The sequence below is a fragment of the Salvia splendens genome, chromosome 1 (genome assembly GCF_004379255.2).
Source record: "Salvia splendens isolate huo1 chromosome 1, SspV2, whole genome shotgun sequence".
Taxonomy (NCBI): domain Eukaryota; kingdom Viridiplantae; phylum Streptophyta; class Magnoliopsida; order Lamiales; family Lamiaceae; genus Salvia; species Salvia splendens.
Window position 1 is genome coordinate 41,858,882 of NC_056032.1, and position 16,842 is coordinate 41,875,723.

The following is a 16,842-nucleotide window of genomic DNA, read 5'->3' on the forward strand; positions in this document are numbered from 1 at the left end:
CATTTCTGACTTTCCTTGCAACTCATGGCTTCTTCATAGGTTGAGGGTTCTGAAAACATGAGTACTTCTGCTACACATAGAGCAAAGAAGCTCATGTCATAATCTGAGAATCTGCTAGGTAGGCCTGCATTTCTTCTTGGATTTCTTCTGGCCCCTTGAGCTGCAGCAGCTTGCTGCACTGGTGACTCCTGCTCACCTGTGTTCTGAGTATGTTGAGAGCTAGTTGCTCCACCTTCTTCTTGATTTCCTGTGATCACAACATCCTCATCAGTGTCTGTTCCAGCAGATTCTCCACCAAACTCAAGGTTTTGCATTTCAGAGCTACTGCCACCACCAGAGGGCTTCCCATCATCTTTAAATGGCATCTCCTCTTCATTGAATGTCACATCTCTGCTCACAATGATATTTCTGCCTTCTCTATCCAAATTCCACAATCTGTATCCTTTTACCCCATCTTGGTATCCCAACAACACACATTTCTTTGCCCTTGGCTCCAATTTACTCTGCTTAATGTGTGCATAAGCAGCACACCCAAACACCTTCAAGGCTGAGTAATCACCTAGGCTTCCATACCATCTTTGATCTGGGGTCTCATTGGATATAGCAGATGATGGACACTTATTGATCAGATTAGCTGCAGTAGAGACAGCCTCTGCCCAGAATCTCTTTGGCATTCCAGAGTAGAATAGCATGCACCTCACCCTTTCTAGCAATGTCCTATTCATTCTTTCTGCCAGCCCGTTCTGTTGAGGATTTCTTGGCACGGTCCTATGCCTTCTTATCCCTTTCACCTTACAGAAACTATCAAACTCCGCAGACAGAAACTCCATGCCATTATCAGTCCTTAGATATTTAAGCACTGAGCCCTTTTCATTCTCATATCTAGCATGCCATTCTCTAAATTTTTCAAAAGCTTGGGACTTCTCTCTTAGAATGTAAATCCACACTTTTCTTGAGTAATCATCTATGATGGAGATGAAATACTTACCTCCACCTATGGATTCAGTTTGGGATGGCCCCCACAAGTCACTGTGGGCATACACAAATGGGGCTGATGAAGTGTGTTTCCCACCAGAAAATGGCAGCTTCTTTGCCTTTCCTAGAATGCAAGATTCACATTTCTTTAGGCTGTCTGATGCACTTAACTTCATCACTCCTTGTTTAGCCAGCTCTCTTATGCCTTTCTCACCCACATGTCCAAGCCTGGCATGCCATAGATGCAGGTCTTCTGTCTGGGCAAGATTCACAGCATCAACCACGGTTTCACCCAGCAAATAGTATAGGCTGTTCTTTCTCTGGGCCTCCATCACAATTCTGGTGCCTTTTGTTACTGTGAGGATCCCATCACCAGAGTTGAATCTGCACCCTTTTGACTCTAGCATTCCAAGAGATATTAAATTTCTCTTGATTTGAGGAATGAATCTGACTTCTGTGAGAGTCTTCATACTCCCATCCTTCATCCTCAATCTGATGTTCCCAATGCCCTTGACATTGCACACTTGATCATTTCCTAGCATCACTGATCCTTCCCAAGCTGATAATTCTTGGAACCAAGATTTGTGTGAGGAAATGTGGAAGGAGCACCCTGAATCCATGATCCAGCATTCTTCAATCTTGGCCCCTGAGTGGATATTCAAAGCTTCATTATCTTCAACATCCTGAGCCAGATCAGCAGTCTCTATGTTCCCAGCCTTTTCTTGCTCTTGTTTCCTCTTCCAAGCAAAACAATGCTTCTTTAAATGGCCCGGTTTCTTACAGTAGTGACAGCTTCTCTTCTCCTTCCATACTCCACCTTCTTCCTTCTTCTGGAACTTCTTCTTGGAACCCCTTTTATTCTGATTATTTTTCACATGCAGACTCTCAGCTACTGGATCAGTTTGTTTGTTATTAGCCTTCTGCGATTCCTTCATCTTCAATGCAGAATGAATCTCTTCATAGGTGACCTTGGTTTCTCTTCCAAGAAGCACTGCATCCTTGAAGTGCTCATAACTTTTAGGCAGGGAATTGAGCAACATCAATGCCTTATCCTCATCTTTAATGACCTCATCGATATTCTCAAGATCATCTATGCATTTCCCAAACTCCTCGAGCTGTTCAGAAATGCTCTTCCCATCTGAAAACTTGAAAGCAAGAAGCCTTTGCTTCAAATGTAACCGGTTCGCCAGAGACTTGGTCATGTACAATGACTCAAGTTTCCCCCATACTCCTGCAGCCGTCTCCTCCTTGGAAACTTCCCTTAGCACCCTGTCCGTGAGGTTCAAGATCAGGGTGCTATAAGCCTTATACTGCATATCTTGAAGCCTTTGCTTCTCCTTTTCATCAGCATCAGGTTTGCCTTCTTTAGCGTCACCTTCATTCTTCAAGATATCCCATAGGCCTTGCTGCATCAAGATGGCCTTCATCTTCAGCCTCCACAGCCCAAAATCGTTTCTCCCGGTGAACTTTTCCACCTCGAACTTGGCTGTAGACATTTCTCAAAACGAGCGGTGGGCAATCGCCAAGATCAGCTTATACAACGGAACCTCTAGACACGAACTCACCCAGAAACCAATCAATCGGCAAATCGTGGAAGTCTTCCCACAGACGGCGCCACTTGTTGGGTCGTGATACCGCCGATCTCACACACGCACGAACGAGGAAATAAAGCACGCAAACGATATAACGTGGTTCGGTGATAATCCACCTACGTCCACGGAGAAGATGACCGGAATCTTATTGATGGAACTCTCAATACAAGAACTTCACACTCACAATCTATCACTCTAAGCAAACGCTAGCTAGTGCAAGAATTCTCTTCTAATTGTGTGTGTAATCTGTGTTCTGCGTCTCTCACTACTGAGCTCTATCGAGCTATTTATACAAGATGCAATCAAGAAATAAAATCCAACTAACTCTATTTCCCAAAGTTAGTTATAACCGCTGCTCGGCTAAAACCGAACTGCCATTCTTGGTTAGCAACCGAACTGCATTTCTCGGCTATCAACCGAACTGCCTTTCTCGGTTATCAACCGAACTGCCTTTCTCGGCTAGCTCAAAGCCGAGCTTTATTTCTTGATCTCTTCTCGGAGCTGCCGAGGCTCCACCACTCGATCACAACCGGACTCAAAGCCGAGCTTCATTTCCGAGCTCAGAAGCCGAGCTCCAGTAGTTTGCATGGACACACTTTCACAGGTGTCATACTATGTATCATTTAATTAACAATAATTAGGTGTGGAGCATATGGTTTAGATCATGACAAAAAAGTGGGACCAGCTTTTGTTTTGTTATTTATTTTCGAATTTTTTTGAGAGGGTTAAAATTTGCTTATGTTAGTTTTTGGGAATTATTAGGCCATAGTTCACATTTTTAAGAGCTCTAAAATCCAGGAAATCAAACTTTAATCAATTATTCAAAACCAATTAAAATTGATCTACCAATTAATACACAATTTTCCCATAAAAAATAATTTGATGATGGTCTAATATTAATTGGTTGGAAATATAAGGATCATATATACTCGGTCCTATGAAGAAAAACCTTAAAAATTATTAAATAAAGGCAAAATAAAGAGTATAATTACGTTTTCGACTAACATATACATCATTTTATCGTAAGCAGAAGGCATCAAAACTGAAACTGACTAAATCAGATTAATTAAGTATAATTTGTAGGTTGTATTAAACCCTATTACGGCCACGTCTCATTAATGACGTTATGTGCTTAACATATACTCATATTTCTTTTCTCCTAATTAATATAAATATCCCATATTTGGTTCATTAACATGCATATATATATATAGGGTAGTGATCAATATATAACTAATCTTAAGTGTATAACTAGAGAACAAATCTCAGCCACACATTTTAATACTCCAAATTAATCCTATGGCTTAAACAAACTTTCAGATTTTTATGAAAAAAAACTTGTCCAGGGGCATTTTGGGAATTCAATACATCAATGTGAATTCATGAATAACATATAATCACCGTGAATCCAATCTTACGAAAGTCATGCGCCGCGCTAGCTGTCTCTGTGGCGGAGCTGCCGCAGGCTCCGCCCACTCCGACGCCTTCTCAGACGTCTCCGACGGCTGCACCGCCGCCGTCGGTGATCTCGTCGACTTCTTCGGCTCCGGCGCTGTATGCTGGAGCAATTATGCATTATATATTTTCTAAGTGGAGATAACATTTTTTCTTTCCGCTTTCGCTCGGCTTTAGCTCGAAAATGATTTAAGTAAAAAAAATTAATTAGTAATTTCTACCGAAATGGATTGGGATTGAAAATTATTCAAGGATTCTAATATCAGTTTTAGGATTTTCTTCCTATGTACTAGTTGAATTAGGTATATGGCTGGTGTAATTCTCCAAAAATAATTATAACTTGATCAGAAATTGGATGCTTAGATGTATGTCTGAGTTGATGAATCCATAACCTTGATAAGAGAAGTGCATGCTAAAAGAGCCGTGGTGTTTCTCAATGGAGAAATTGTCAAATTGAAGTGGATTTTGAATACTTCACTCTTGTTTACAAAACAAATCACTCTTGTTTACAAAACACATCACTCTTACTCAGATTTTACTTCACTCTTGTTCACAAAACACATCACTCTTACTCAGATTTTACTTCACTCTTGTTTACAAAACACATCACTCTTTGCTTGGTAAACAAGTCTCCTCAAATTGCGTTTTGTGAGGGCTGTGGAACCCAACACTTTCGATGTGGTTTACATTAATTGTTAAGTAAACCAGTCATATGAGCTTATGCAGGAGCTTCTTTGTTCTCATGAATTCGTGTGTGCTAGTGTTTTAATTATTTTAGGTAAAGCATGCATGCAAGAAGAACATGCGATGATAAATTTATAAATTCACTGTAGATCAAGTGATCAACTTTATAAGAAAGTTTCTGAAATTGATCACCCGAACTTTGTGCATGATAACCTTAATTCATTGGCACTGGGTAGCTTGATATAGCTTTTAATTGAATCAACTCGCAAGATCTCACTGTTGTTTAGTGCTAAGCTCCAGTCTAAACAGTCATCCAAACCACAAAGAGGTTGTTTCCTACCATACCTTTATTGTCTAATGACATCATTTTACATCACTCTTACTCAGGTTTTACTTCACTCTTGTTCATAAAACACATCACTCTTACTCAGGTTTCACTTCACTCTTGTTCATAAAACACATCACTCTTACTCAGGTTTTACTTCACTCTTGTTCACAAAACACATCACTCTTACTCAGATTTTACTTCACTCTTGTTCACAAAACACATCACTCTTACTCAGATTTTACTTCACTCTTGTTCACAAAACACATCACTCTTACTCAGATTTTACTTCACTCTTGTTTACAAAACACATCACTCTTACTCAGATTTTACTTCACTCTTATTCACAAAACACATCACTCTTACTCAGATTTTACTTCACTCTTGTTCACAAAACACATCACTCGTAGCATGACTTTACTTCACTCTTGTTTACAAAACACATCACTCTTATTGTGATTTTACTTCACTCTTGTTTACAAAACACATCACTCTTATAGTATAAACAACAAACAACAAAATAAGTAATGAAATCAATATAATAATAACATCAAAATTGGTAAGAACTTACGGGCAATATGATTTGGAGAAAATGGCAATTTTATACTACTTATCCTAATTAACATCAAATGCACAGTATGAATATCTAATAGTGTGATACACACTGTTAGAAGTCACACATAAAAATGTCGAATGAATATTACAAACCGAAAAAGAATTTCAAAAACCCCAAACACAGCAATTCAACTGATCCAAACCCCCAAACACCGCAAATCAATATATATTACATACACACTCCGCCATAGCCTAGAAAGGAAAATAAAAACTCAGGTCCTGAGCGCCGCGCCGACGACGAACGAAGCTACGGCTACGGCGACGGCGAAGGCGAGCGACGGAAGCCAGCGCCGGTGCGGGACCTTCCTGCGCGGCTGAGCTACCGATGAGAGCGAAGACGGTTTCGGCAACCGCCATTGTCGCCACCAAAACTCTCTTCTGCGACACCGCCAACTGCGACGAGAAGAGGAGAAGAGAGAAGAAGAGAAGAAGACGCGACACGGTTTGAATTCAATTTTCAAAATTGGATTTAATTCGCTGTGCAATGACCAAAATACCCCTGACTTGTTATTATGGAGTAAATTTGTGATTGAGGGAGCTAATATCTCATTAAATTCGAAAATTAATATTAGCCCTTGATTTTTTTGATCTTGTGGCTATGATTTGTTCTCTAGTTATTTGCTTAAGGAGTGTTTGCCATAGATCACTACCCTATATATATATATATATATATATATAGGGGAGCATTATTCTCCTTTTCAATTCTAACATCCTTTGTTCTTCTCATTGCTAGGCGTTAGATCAACTGCATCAACGGTCCAGATTGACAATTTAAATATGACTCCGTGTTGCATTATGGAACCTGTGTGTCTGCATTATAAGGCTAAAATAGTCATTTTACATAAATAAAACTGCCAGAATTTGGAAAGGGCGAAATTGTTGGGATTTGAAACGTCCGAATCTTCATTCTCGCTCATTAAACGTTGTACACCCAATCTACACTCTCTAAACCCTATCTCCGTTCGCAGCGCTCAATTCTTTGAAGTAATCGACAGCAATTGTCCAATATTTCAGCACACATCCTCCGCCGTTGCTAACACCGAAACGCTACCGGCGACATGGTACGTGACTGTACTTCAAATATTGTGTAGGCACGAAAACTATAAATTGTAACAGCGACAATTCTCGCGGAACAATAAATTCACACCGATTTTTGTTGTTTTGTGTATAAAAGCATGCATTTTGATGGCCGACTGGGTTTTATTGTGTGTTCTGATATTTCTCTGTATTCGACGGGGTTTTATGTATTCTGGTTCTCAGAGCATTGTTTGATTTGGTTATTTACAGACAGATATAATATGCCTAAGCGAGGACGTCCACGCTCACAACCATCCCAAGTTGCAGGTAAATTTGCGGCGCTGTTGGTGGAATTCAATATCATATCTGTCGATTTTGTGGAAGGATAATTGCATGTTTGATTAATGCATTATGTATATATGTAAGTGACATTATGTGCAGTATATGATGGGGTAATGTAGGGTGCTGTGATTTTAACTTACTAGACTCAGCAAAATTATGTTTATGCATTATTTATGTTGTACTATGCATTATGTGAAATAATATTTGCATTATGCTGGCTACATTATGCATTAATACGGGTACTGACTCCGGGTGTTAAGCAACTCTGTCAAAGTTTAAATATGGTTATTGTTTGGTGTGGAAAGTGCATTATGAATCTGTAATTATGCATTTGTTGGAGTGTATGGGCTCCGCATGAGTTGTCTTCTTGATATTGTATACTAGTCTTTGTGTGTAATACATGTGCATTTTTTGGGTGTAGACAATGCATTATGTATATATGTAAATGTCATTATGTGCAATAAATGATGCATTATGTAGGGTGTTGTTTTTTGTTAAACACTACACTCAGACACAATTATTTTTATGCATTATTTATTTTGGACTATGCAGTATGTAACATGATATGTGCATTATGTTGGCTATATTATGCAACTCCGTCAAAGTTTAAATGTGGTTATTGTTTGGTGTGGGAAGTGCATTATGAATATGTAATTATGCATATGTTGGAGTGCATGGTTGAGCCTGAGTTGCATTCTTGATATCGTATACTAGTCTTTAGGAGTAATACATGTGCATTTTTTTGTTTGAGACAATGCAATATGTTCTATTTTTTCTGAATAAACTCAGGCAATATTGTATACTTGCATTATTTATTTTGGACTGTGCATTATGTAACATGATTTATGCATTATTCTGTCTATATTAGGCATTAATACTGGAATTGTCTGTGATGGTTAAGCAACTCAGTCAAGATTCATATGGTTATTATCTGGTGTGGAAGTGCAATATAAATCTGTAATTATGCATTTGTTGTAGTTTTTGGTTCAGACTGAGTTGTATTCTTGATATTGGTTACTAGTCTTTGTGTGTAATACATGTGCATTTTTGGGTTTAGACAATGCATTATGTCCTATGTTTTTACTAAATAAAATCAGGCAAAATTGTAAACGTGGATTGTTTATTTTGGATTGTGCATTATGAACCATGATTTTTGCATTATGTTGTCTATATTAGGCATTAATACGGGTATTGTCTATGATGTTTAAGCAACTCAGTCAAGATTCAATATAGTTATTATTTGGTGTGGGAAGTGCATTATGAATCTGTAAGTATGCATATGTTGGATTTTATGGTTCATTATGAGTTGTATTCTTGATATTTGTTACTAGTATTTGGGTGTAATACATGTGCATTTTTTTTAAGACAATGCATTATGTCCTATGAAATTTACATTATGTGAAGTGTATTATGCATTATCAAACGGTATTATAAGTATCTGTCATACAATTGTGCAGCCGGTTTAGGTAAATATTAGGAGTATAGTAAGCATATCATAGGTATTGATTGTATTTGTTAATGGCCTCAGATTAGAAACTAAGTTTCAACTTGTTGATTAAATTGACAAATACTTTATGTGATGGTAATAAGTGCATTATTTACTTTGTCCAATGCATTATGGGTAGAGTTTTATGCATTATTTGTTCTGACTGAAGCATTATTTATTGTGATAATTTTCTGATGTGTTGTGTTGTTTGGTCCATATCAGAGAAACAGCTTAGAGACGATATAGACGACAGCGGACGACAGTATACCAGTTGCGTTGGATAAAAAATTCAGAGCCATGTTGGTTGATGTAGGCCCGAGTACTTCTAAAAGTGAGGGTGAGCCGAAGCAACCTACTAGTCGAAAATGTGAACGACTCTATTGTCGGCGAACTGCTTAGGTATTGGAGGGAGAGACCTGCCAAGTTCAACTTTGAACTGTGGGTCGAGAATTATGGTCTGTAGCGAGTGATGGTTTCGACTATAGGTTGATGGAGGTTAATGAATTCCTTGATTGCTTGGTTGACTTTTCGCTTTGAAACTAAAAGTTTTCACAACTCTTTAGTAGATTGTTGATATTGGACAATATTTTTGGGAATATGAATTATGAATGGAGTACATTCCAATATTCAGCCATATACTTTGTGTCTTACGTTTATGATGTTGTGCATTTATTTAAAAAGATGTTGACATTATTATGCTATAATGCTTATCATATTCCACATAATGTAAATGACACATTAAATAATGCAATGTGTAAACCAAATAATGCACTTATTCAGAAACGTGTTATGTGCATTACGTTTATTTACTGCAGCTCGTGTATTTGAACAACGTTTGTTAGACTTAGAACATACTACACCCTAGCCCCTAGGCTTGTTAAACCCTTAGGGAAAACAAGAAACGTGCGCCAAACATCGAAACACGGCACGACTTAAATTAAACGGGGGCAGGATAAATGTTCATTACATATCACAAAAAATGCATTACACAAACTAAAGTACGCAGTATACTATACAAAAATGTACATTGTGTATATCTATTTTAAAAAATACCTACGCGCTATGCATCTGCAACCCGAGATGAATTGCTGCAGCTCGTGTATTTGACAATGTTTTTTAGACTTAGAACATACTACACCCTAGCCCCTGGGCTTGACGTGCGCCAAACATCGAAACACGACACAACATAAATTAAACGGGTCAGGATAAATGTTCATTACATAACACAAATAATGCTTTACAGAAACTAAAACTACGCATTATATTACACAATATGTACATTATGTATATCTGTTTTTAAAAATGCCTACGCACCATGCATGTGCAACCCCAGACGAATTACTGCAGCTCGTGTATTTGGACAACGTTTGTTAGACTTAGAACATACTACACCCTAGCCACTAGGCTTGTTAAACCCTTCGGGACAACAAGAAACGTGAACCAAACATCGAAACCCGGCACAACTTAAATTAAACGGGTCAGGATAAATGTTCATTACATATCACAAATAATGCATTACATAAACTAAACTGCGCATTATACTATATAATATGTACATTATGTATATCAGTAAAAAAAAACATACGCGCTATGAATGTGCAACCCAGATGAATTACTACAGCTCGTGTATTTGGACAACATTATTTAGACTTAGCACATACTACACCCTTACCCCTAGGCTTGTTAAACCCTTATGGAAAACAAGAACCGTGCGCCAAACATCGAAACACGGCATAAATTAAACGGGTCAAGAGTAATGTTCATTACATATCACATATAATGCATTACAGAAACTAAACTACGCATTATACTATACAATATGCAGATTATGTATATCAGTTAAAAAACTCCAACGCAATTAAACTCCAACGCGATTGACGATCTCCACTAAGTCGTTCATAATTACTCCTCGTCGATTGGCCACTACAATCCGGCTAATGCGCCGAATCTGGTCGCTCGAGGACTCCGATTTCATATTCCTAAACAATGAATGAACTAGATTCAGAATAAAGAATACTTCTTCACATTCTAATTCTCACTAAGTTCGAAACAAAGCATCACCAAACTAGTATTAAATCACCACAGCAAACTCAAAAGCAGTATAATAAGCTACGATTAAGCAATAAACTCGGTAAGTGAATGCTGAATATATCAGCACTGACAATAACTAGTAATTGCAAATCTAAAACTGCTCTGATTTGAAAAGTAGTACCTGATTAGGTTTTTGGAGTTAATGCGGGAAGATTTGATGGCAGCACCAATCAAACTACTTCCAGTTATATATATTCCCCTAAATCCGCAGTTAAGCAAAATCAGACGAAAAATTCACAAGCAAGAGACGCAGAGGGGTATATCACAATGTGCGAGAAATACCAGGCGGCGCCGAGAACCGAAACGCCGATGGATATGGCGATTCCGATTGCAGAGAATGTGTACGGAGAGATCTGAAGCAAAGCTCGCACCCATGAACTTGATGAAGTCACCATCTCTCCTTCCGAGAACTGGAAAAATCAGTTATGTGTTTAATAAAAATCAATCATGGGAATATCTTCATAAGCGTAAATTAAGAATTTTCCATAACCAACCAACATATTGCTTTCCAAATTAGCCCTTTTCGGGTTTTTAAAACATTAAATTTAATGATTATACAAACAAATTTCAGCCTTAAGATTTCGAAAATCAACGGCTAAGATCAAGAAGGAAATAGGAGGAAATATGAGAAAAGGAAATGAATACATCCCTATATATATATATATATATATATATATATATATATAGGGATGTATTCATTTTCTTTTTGTATCTTTTGTTCTTTGTTCTTTTTAATCTCAGCCCCACGATTTTGTCATCCGACGGTTAGATTGGTGCCACGTGTCATTTAATAATGCAGATTTTCAGTTGAATAATGCACACCGACTAATAATGCATCATTATAGTGTAATAATGCAGATCATCTGGACCGTTGATGAATGAGATCTAACGGCCCATATATATATATATATATAGGTGTGTTAAGGTCTTTCGCAGCTTTTCAGTCCAAGCTTCTTTTTAATCACAGCCCTTGGATCCTTGAATTGGATGGTTGTGATGATCTGCATTATTACACTATAATGGTACATTATTAGTCGGTGTGCATTATTCAACTGAAAATCTGCATTATTAAATGACACGTGGAATCAATCTAACCGTCGGATGACAAAATCGTGGGGCTGAGATTAAAAAGAACAATAGAACAAAAGATACAAAAAGGAAATGATTACTGTATTCATTTCCTTTTTGTATCTTTTGTTCTATTGTTCTTTTTAATCTCAGCCCCACGATTTTGTCATCCGATGGTTAAATTGATGCCACGTGTCATTTAATAATGCAGATTTTCAGTTGAATAATGCACACCGACTAATAATGTACCATTATAGTGTAATAATGCAGATTTTCAGCTGAATAATGCACACCGACTAATAATGCATCATTATAGTGTAATAATGCAGATCATCTGGACCGTTGATGAATGAGATCTAACGGCTCATATTAAGAAGAATAAAGGATCTAAGGGATGAATAGGAGAATAACGCTCCCCTACATCCCTATATATAATGTTGCCAAAGTTTTAGACTTTGTTATTCTATATTAATTATACATTCAAAACAACTGAATCTGGTAATTTATACAGTTGATTAATTATTTACAAATATTAAACTTCAAACTAATTTGACATGCTATAAAATAATTAAAGAAGTGAGTTCACAAGAGCATCATCCATTTTGTCGTGGCATATTCGAACAGTTATTAAAGATTAAAAAATTTTCATACAAGCAATGATACAGTACTAAAAAAATATCAATTGATTAATTGTTCTATGGAATCAATAGAATTTCCTAATTTGTCTACTCTGCCCTCTGGATTATATTTCAAATTTTTAATCGTCCTACTTCAAATTGTGTTTAAATATATTCTACTCGTATCAGCTCAAGCCACGTGTGTTGATGATCATCATAAATATATACAATGACATGAATTATTTAAATAAAAATCATACTCCGACGATGAGTTTCATATTCATCTTTCTTGAAAGTCATTTTCACTGAAGGAAACCCTATGATGTCCCCATATATATAGTCTCACGAGTGATTTCCACATATTTTTCTGTTTATTTTTTATGTGCATAGATTTTCTTGTTCCTTCTAACAAATCGTGATTATGAGTTGTTAGGGTTAGGGTTTTAGTAATTTCTTGGACATTAGGGGTGTGAAAGAGTGACGGCTTCACATTCTCTTTAGAGGTGGATATGTATGATAGTTTTACTAAAACCACAATACAGTATACCTTATCGAAAATTCGGTATGGGAAAACACTATACCTTTATCTTATGAAAATTTTTGGTATATTGTACTTCACTATACCTAATTTTTGGTATGACGAAGTTCAATACCGATATCGTATCTCATTTTCGGTATGTTATACCGAAATGCAGTATATTGCATTTTTCTGGCATATCGGACTTACCACATAAATGAAAATAGAATATTTCAGATTTTAGAATATAATTTACTAGATTTTATAATTTAAAAACATCTACTATAAAATTATACTCTCTCCATCCCCACAAAAGATGTTACACTTGTGGGACTGCACGAGATTTTAGGAGGTTTTATTTTGTGTGTTAGGTGAAAAGAGAAAATATAATATTTATATTATTGTGAGAGAGAACTTTTTCTAAAAATGAAAATGTAACATCTTTAGTAAGACATATTAAAAAGGAAAGTAAGACATCTTTTTATGGGACGGAGGGAGTATTTAACTGTATATACCACAAATTCATTATATATCGTGTATGTTATATATACCATATTTTCGGCATATACCTTAATCATTGTATTTATCAAATTTCGGTATGTTGTATATGAAAATTCATACTGTTACTTTACTGGAAATTCAGTATTTTTAGTATTTTTTTGATACAATAAGGTCGGTATTTCAGAATTTTTCCCCACCTCTAATTCTCTGCACATATATGTGAAAACTATCATGAATATCCGTTAAGCATGATAAAAGTATGTAATGGAGTATTGATTTTTTTCCCCACCCGTAATTCTCTACACATATATAATTTCTTGAAGTGTTGGCGGCCGGGCATAACTCCCGCCAAATTTGTTTTCTTTTGCCGTTATATATAATAATCTTTTCTATTTTATGTGTATTTTATGTGTAAAAATTATAATTTCCATCCATCCAAATTTGTTTCTAATTAAGTAAAAATATAATTTCGCCCTTCCATTTGCAAAATCCTGACTCCGCCCACGATACTATAAAATCTATAATAGGGACAATCCTATACAAACGTTATTTATTATGTATACATACAAAAATATTGTTGTATATATAGAAAAAGGCACTAACTCGTATAAAAAGAATATGATTTTTAATTTGTAGTATAAAAATAAGTATAATTATTATAAACTCACCTCTATGCATGTATATAATTTGTTATTGGATCGTAGAGACCAATAATTTTGTTCTCATTTTCAAAGTGTCAATTCAGTTTATTCACTTCCATAAGTCATGGCCTCTAAATGGGGACTTAAGATGGGAAAGAATGGGTCCCTTTACATGTCATTCTCTCCTTGAAATCATTATTTCTTTCCACCTATACCTAATATACTTCTTAATACCTAGCTACCTATACTCATTATCCCAATTACTATAATTATTTTAATATTTTACAAATTAATTATGTTAGCAAATTTAATTTCGCGAGGTAGTATTTTTATATGCTCCACTAGAGAAATAATTTATTCTCTATTTTCACCAAGTAATACGTCTATAAGAGCACCCGCAACGCGTGCCGTTGCGGTGCCTTATTTCGTTCCGGAGGAACGGAACCGCGGCGGCACGCGTTGCAGCCGCCCGTTCCGTCGCCATTCCGTGCCGGTGCCGTGCCGGGTGCCGTTCCCGCGAGACGCGGCACGACACGTTCCGCCACGCGCCGAGGCGACGTGGCGGCCTTCCATTCGACGCGTGACGCCCACTCGCTGCCCCGCGAGTGGGCGTCGTCACGGTGACGCAATAATTCGATTTTTTTAAAAAAAATCGAATTTAATAAAAAAAAAAATTTGCAACGGTATTGTTACCGTTTTTTTTTGCCGTTTTTTATTTATTTACTCTATAAATACTCCTATTTCATACTCATTTCACTCACAAACACACATCTATTCCTCTCAAATCCTCTCTATTTCCACCCCAATTTTTCATCTCAAATCAACTCTGTTTTTCTTCTCCCAAATTTAATCAAATTAATGGATCCTTTTGAACAAATGCGTCAAATATTGGAACAATCACTTGAAGAAGATCGACGACGGGAGGCGGAAGAAGCCGCGCCGCCCCAACGACGCTCCCGTACGTACATCCATCGTAACCGGGAGGAAGCCGCCGCAAGGTTAGTACACGACTACTTCTGCGATAACCCGGTTTGGGGAGATACGTACTTCCGTCGCCGTTTCCGCATGGGGAAACCGTTATTTCTCCACATCGCGAATACTTTGGCAGCCCGGGAAGAGTTCTTCCAGGAAGGGTTCGATGCGGTCGGCCGTCCCAGCCACACGACGCTGCAGAAATGTACTGCAGCAATCCGCCAGCTTGCGACTGGACAAACGGCCGACATGTTCGACGAATACCTCCACATCGGAGACAGCACTGGGCGAATGTGTTTGCTCAAATTCTGCAAAGGCGTCCGGGCAGCCTTCACCTACGAATTTCTCCGGAGGCCAAGCACGACCGATTGTCAGTTCCTGCTCGACCTTCACGAAACAGTGCACGGATTCCCCGGGATGCTCGGCAGGGTCGATTGCATGCACTGGCAATGGAAGAATTGCCCGGTGGCGTGGAAGGGGTCCTACACGAGCGGCCACAAAGGCACCCACCCAACCGTTATACTCGAGGCCGTTGCCGACTACCGCCTTTGGATCTGGCCTCTTGACCGAAGTTTTGGATGGTAAAGCGCCGGCCATCAACTTCGTCGCCAACAACCGGCTTTATAAAATGGGGTACTATCTCGCCGATGGTATCTACCCGAAGTGGCCTACCTTCGTGAAGACTTGCAGTGAGTCTTCTAACCTAAAGCAGGCTCTTTTTGCGCAGAAGCAGGAGGCTGCTCGCAAGGATGTGGAGAGGGCGTTCGGGGTTCTCCAAGCGCGCTTCAACATCATCAAAGCCTCGGCTCGTACGTGGTTCATGGAGAACATGGTCGACATCATGTATACGTGCATAATCTTGCACAACATGATTGTCCAAGACGAAGGACCCGAGGCGGGAAATTGGTTCGACCCCGAATCCCCCGGAAGCTCAGCCGCAAGTAGTCCGCCTCGAAGTGGAGCGCATCCGTCTATACAAGAACGATTATCTATTCGTGCAAGGATACGCGACTCTAGCGCCCACACCCAACTCCAACAGGATTTAATTGAGCACATTTGGGCAAACTTTGGCGGATGAAATTATTAAAATTGTGTAATTTTATTTTTTTAGGATTTTAATTGTGTGCTTTTTATTTTTTTTAAGTTTAAGTTGTAACTTTGTTTTAATGTTGTGTGTTTTTTATTAAAGTGTGTTTTTATTAATTGAATTTGGTTGGAAATAAAAATAAAAAATGAAATTGAATGAATAGTAATTTAAGGAACGGTTAAGGAACGGAGGGTTGCAGGTTCCGTTCCTTAGTTAAGGAATGGAGTAAAAAAGTACAGTGGGGCCCGCAAATAGTAGTTTAAGGAACGGTTTAGGAACGGTATAGGAACAACGTCGTGGATGACCTAATAAAACTTTGTAATTAAGTAGTAGTATTACTTTTGATCAAAGCTTGTAACTCAACTAGCTAGGTAACTAATAATGACCATCACACGTGTTTCTATAATACATAAACCTTCGTTCTTATACTAGTATTTGACTAATTTTTTTCAAGCTTAATTACTCCATCCGTTCCTTGTTAAGAGCATCCACACTGGGGCGCCTTAATGGGCGCCCTATGCACCGCCACGTCAGCATTTTATCCTCCTGCCCTTCCACCTGCAGTGGGACGCCTTAAGGCGCGCCTTAAGCATTCCGCCATTGCGTCTTGCACGGCTGCATTTAAGGCTCGAGTCAAGGTCGGACCACCGTCCTCCGAGGAACTCCGGTCGTCTTCGTGGTTCATTTTGGTTTGTGACTTTGAGAGATGGGGAAATGTGAGAGATGAGAGAAATGAGAGATGCGAGAAATGTTCGTATGAAAAATAGAATGACAATCGAGGTTTAAATAGACAAATTTTGAAAAAACAAAAATAAAAACGTGTTGCATCGTCCGCGCCATCGTCCGTCGTCCGCGCT